This window comes from Chironomus tepperi, unplaced genomic scaffold, assembly GCF_022539635.2.
Source record: "Chironomus tepperi strain 1889 unplaced genomic scaffold, CSIRO-AGI_Ctep_v1 contig_177, whole genome shotgun sequence".
Lineage (NCBI taxonomy): Eukaryota > Metazoa > Arthropoda > Insecta > Diptera > Chironomidae > Chironomus > Chironomus tepperi.
Window position 1 is genome coordinate 505,985 of NW_027226299.1, and position 6,000 is coordinate 511,984.

The window sequence follows — 6,000 nt, forward strand, 5'->3', positions numbered from 1 at the left end:
CTTGATAGTGTGTTGGAATCACGTAGGCAATTTTGTGTAACTGCTGTTTACTGTGAGCAATTATTGAAGACGTTGTGTACGATGTTTGGCAATTATTTGATTAAATTCAAAGTTTGAAGTTTTTCCTTCCGGTATTTTCGGAATCAGTGTTGTTTATGCCTTATTAATTTGGATTACTTTAAGTTTTGTTACAAACTTGCTATCTAAAATAATGCTTAGTTTTAACATTGTTGCTGATTTGAATCCCGGCGAGCTAAAATGTTGAAATCGGACAGACTCACTAGAATGCTGTTCACACGGCAGCTAGGTGGATTATGAATTTGGAACCAAGCGACGATCCTTTGACAATCACTTGCTAGTCACTTATAAGCGAAGCCTTTTGGTAACCGTGTAGACAGTACTTTAACGTATAACTTTCGTGTAAAGTACTCTCAAATGAACAATGTCTTCAAGACAAGCTTAGACATTTAGGAACAAGAATCTATCAAGTTTAATAGCTTTCAAAAATTGCTCTTTTATTGTAAATCCGATTTTAGTTCAATCACTCTTCAAGTATGCTTACAGCAGTAAATGATTTGCCTGATTCTGACACGTTTTCTGCTGTTCAGTTGAGCAAGTTCTTATAGATTCCGCTTCCGTTCATCAAAATAAACAGATTTTCTATTCATACAGTCTCTAAATATTCTATCATTATTGGATATAATAATTTATAACTTCCACTTTAATTGAAAACTTTTCCTAAATTTTCAAGAATTCCGCAGCTTTAAGTCTTTAACATGACATTGTAAGCTGATGAGATTCAATTACAAAACATTCTTGATAATTCCATATATTGAGCTATAAAACTGACTCTCTTATTATTCACAATATCAAGGCACAACATTGTATCTTTGAATTAAGTAACAGCATTCAGCCATAAGCTGCACGATTGCCTATGACTTCATAAAAAGAAAGAAATTCATCAAACATTCGAGGACAAAGAACTTTTCCAAGTAAATCTCATCAGCTATAAAACATCACGAAAATAGATCCACATGCAATGGACATGAAATACAGTAAATATCATTTTGTCGTTCCTCTCAAAACAACAATTTGATTCAATCATAAATGGAGATGGTAAAATCGAGATATACAGTATATAAAATGGCATCATGATGTCAACACTGGTGCTGTTTGTTTTCCTCTTTCGCTTCAATATCGCATCTGACTGTGCAACTTGAGTATCTATAAGAATATAAAACTCAGAATCGAATTTAAGCTGATGTGGTCATTATTTATTATGAAATACAGAAGATAATATTGGATGAATACATTCAGATGGATATACAACAAAAAGCAACATGAAGCTTTTTTATTTTGTGTATGTTGTCCGTCCACACAAAGTAAAAAATGTGCAAACTCAATCAGTAACTCAATTTTCTGCTCCTTTTCCTCATGAGAATAAGAAAGGTCAATATTCAGTTCTTGACATTTAAATTGATGAATAATGTGTGAAAAACAGAAACAAATAGAAATGTCAAAAATTAATAAGAAAATTGCTTCCAATAAAAAATGGTTCTTATTATGAATTTCAGAGTTGCAGCTTGGATACTGGATGCCATATTGGAAGCATTGAGTGTTACCATTTGGGTATTGATGTGACCCACAATAGAGTAAGATGATGATCCAATCTTGATCTCCAAGTTGGAGTATGGATCCAATATTAAGGTATTATGAAGGTATTAAGAGTATAGAGAAGGAGGTTCTGAAATTCTGAGAATTAATGACGAGGGGAAGTTGGTGTCTCAAAACTAAACTGTCGATTAAGTGAGTGGCCCTTCTGTAACAGGGTTCTAATTTCACAACGCACTGTGAAGCGATGTTACATGTACATCTGACCTAAGAATGTGCCCATCTCCCTGAATAGGAGCTTAAAGTCAATTTCCTTCTCATTTGGTTCAACCAACCTCCTTCCCCAGTCTTGTATGTTCTTCATTTCCCAATCAAGTATTTACTTCTGAGCTAAGGACGTTTTCAGGTCCCTGGATAGAAGCCTATGGTCAATATCTCCTTCATTTGGTTCATCTCCTCCTTGCAAATGTGCACTTTTTTAAAAAACTCTCAAAACCCAAAAGTCTGTCTACGCCTCTGCTGTAAAATCCAAATCACCTACACTGATGCTTGTTTACATCGTGTCTGTACCAAATAACAAGCAACAATCAACTGAAGCAATTTTATTGGACATTTCATAACTTACGGATGTCAAGAGCAACCTTTTCTTAAGTTCAAAAAATTTGATCTTGAACCTTAAATCACCATGAAAATTCAAAAGTTTTTTCATGATTTACCAATTACTCTATTGAGTACCTTATGAAATAATAATGAGGATGTCATCACGAACACTACATCAAAATATTATATCCACAAATTTTCTAATTTTATATTTCTAATGAAAAATGAGCAGCAATCAATCGAGTCTTACACAATACCTTTCATTTATATTTTGCTGGGAACTATAAAGCAAACAATCTATTATAATCCATAAGAAATCATGAAAGTAATGTTCTTCATTCAATGCATATACAGCACAGTAAAGTAAAAAAAAGAGGAAAGATATGAAAAATTGATTGATAATGATTGGCAAATTATGTTGATGTAATAACAATGAATAAAACATTCTCAAGGTCATTGTTATCGGGCTTGTGCTTGATGACGCTTCTTCTATGTGTTCATTGTTATGATGGAGAATTTATTGCAATCAAATTAATGGGTAATTTGGTCTAATCGTAATGAATGTTTGATAATCAGCACAAAAAACAAAAAAATACATATCATAAGTGGTATGCTGAATTAGCGGGATTTTTGGATATTTCGATGAATTTTTGATGGTATGAAATTTGAACAGATTATGGATTATTGATGATGCAGCTTCTGTATTGATGAAATTTTATCTCCCATAATGATTGTTTTGATTCAATAAAAATATTGTTTGGATAAGAATTAACAAAAATGGAGATGGAAAGATGAAATGGCAATAATAATGGATTGGGGATTAAGGGTTAATGATCGATTCTATTTTGGCTAGTGGTTTAAGTGGTGAGGGTCAATTCTTTTTTTTTGGGTTAAATGGATTATTGCTCGTAGCTATTACCAAAAAGGACAGTGATTCATAGAACTGCTTGAGTAATTAATCGTATCTAATTTATTATAAATTAGCATGATGTATTTTATTTGACCTTCGGATATAAAAGGAAGATTAATCATGCAGAGTTTTGTTGGTCAATCAATTCCTCATTCTGCTGTGAGTAAATGTCAAGAAGAAATTTTTAGTGACTTCTTATCCATGACTAAGGTCAGAAATTTCTTTCTTCATGGAATTCTATTCACTTCCATTTAAGTTCAATCACATTCAATTTATGAATTTTGTGCATGTGTGAATATTGTCATTTCAGTCTATCGCTTTTTATGAGATTTTCGTAGAGATTACCTTTATATGACGCATAAGTATGCTATGCAATATTATTATTATATGGTATACAACAGTTGCGTGTATGTCACACAACAGTTACGTGTGTGACATGCAACAGTTGAGTGTATGACACACAGCAGTTGCATGTGTGAAACAGAACAGTTGTATGTTTGACACACAACAGTTGTATGTCTGTCACACAACAGTTGTATGTGTACCACACAACAGTTGTATGTGTACCACACAACAGTTGCACGAGGAAATATTGCCAACACGGCAACGAGACGACATTTTATTTAAAACTAAGTGGCAGCATACAACAGTTGCATTGACAGTTGTAGCAGCAACACACTCGAAACTAGATTTAAGTATTAATTCATCAAAACAATCAATGACACCACACAGATATTCCTTATATGTAAGTCAACCTCTAATTAATTTCTTGTTTTCCCTCTTACATGACAAAAGCAATCAGCTTATCTGGATTTAATTCACTTTACAGCTTTTTGGATTTCTTTTCAACTCTTCTCATACCATTTTCTATGTATAAGCACATAAATTAATATTAAGTCACAGATTACTTTTTCATAGAAAAAAAAGTTTCTTCTTTTATTTTCACAGAAGATTCAAAACTTCATCAATTTTATCGTAATTAATATGCAGTAAGCCATTGGACTAAAAAATCTCGTTACAATCAGAATCACAAATTAGATTCGAAATCTTATTTGAGTCCTCTTTACGACTCTTTCTGTCATTTCTCGTTTTCTCAATTAAATAAAGATTAATTTTCATGGAGAAATCATCAGTGGAAGACAAGAAAGGCATGTAAGCAACTAAGATGATGAACGAAATTCTTTGATGTCAATTTTCTCTTTCATAACATGACGAGATGATAGAACCACATGAATAGAAATGACGAAGTAGGCAATGAAACAACAAAAGATCTAAAAGAGATTCGAATGGAAAGACGATATTTTTTAGACTTTCCTCTTTTTAGACTTTATCGTCGTCATCATCATCATTTACACACATATAAACATGAAACGCATTGCAGATTAATTTTGTTATTCTTCTTTGACTTTCTTCTTCTTCTTCTGCTACTACATGAGGATGATATTAAAGAGCTTTGTGACTATCTGCAGCAGGCTCATTAATGTGAATGTCATAAAAAATGGATGAAAAAAAAGCTTTTAAAGACATTTTGTATAAAAAGAGAATTTAGGGAGGAAAATATTCACTTCCTTTCTTAAAATATCAAATTCGGATCCAGGGGAGGCATTAGCTTAATTGAAATTACTGATTAAGATATAGCTGTAAATTCAGATAAAGGATGTATTTTTTGGAATTTACAGTTCTATGCCTACTAAAAAAAAATTAGATATGTTCAGTCATGAATTCTGAAAAATTCAAATTTAATAGGTTTCGAACCCTCACATGTCAAAGGCTGTATCTTATAGTTCATATTAATGATTATTGTCTTATTGTCTCAGTTAAGTTCAATGATGACAAAAGTGTAACTTAAACAATAATTAAACTTTTCAATTTCAAGCATTTCATGGACAACACTAGGCTCACGGCACACTAAGGTTTCCCGAAGTCTCGATTTCAACGAGCTTTCCAAGATCAAGACAGGAATCTAGACTACAAGGGAATTCACCGAAGTTTTGATCACAACAGTTCCTTTGGATCTTTTAAAATTTGGTCAAAATGAAGTTCCTTCCCCTGAAACTCGAGCTTAGTAAGTGAACAGCTATACATTCACCCCTACTCTTCTCCGCCAACACTCAAAAAAGCTCCACATCCCCCTGTTTACGACAACAACAACAAGACAATAAAAGAAACAGAAGTTTACATATTTTCTAAGAATCATCAGTCCTTAGTCCTTTATATACATATATAAGCTCCAATATACATAAGCAGCACAGCATTGCCATAGAAATAAAAAGAAAAACATAACAAATTAATGCTTCGTTGTGTCACGAGAGCCCAGATGATGACATTTTTACAATATTAAAAATTATGTCGTAAAAATTTATGTCTCTTTCTGCTCCGGATGTTATTGTACTGAGTTTTGGTGGGGGCCAATGAAGGATAATGGTTCATAGGAATGAATATTCTCATTCCAACATCAAACGACATTAGTCGTCGACGTACATAATAACAGTCCCATGCCACAACAAATTTTCAATTAAAATATTCGGTTCTTCCTTACTGTATTATTCTCTCATGGGCTTTTTCACTAATCTCCTATGGGAAATGAGGGAGAGAGGAGACTGAGGTAAAGGGCATGGACAAAAAAAAAACTGTGAAAATGAATGGAAAACATCTCTCAACAGATAACAAAGTAAGCATAAATTATGCTTATGCGGAAGGGAGATTAAAGGCACGAATTGTTCCGGTATCATCATAAAGCGTTTCAACCTCAGTGGAATTAATTAAAGTATCCGCGTGTACGCGCGTGAAAATTTTTTTTTTTTCTGGTTGTTCGTAGAAAGCATTATTAATGGATGAACGGCCATGACCATCAGTCCATTAAATAAACTGATATCAAA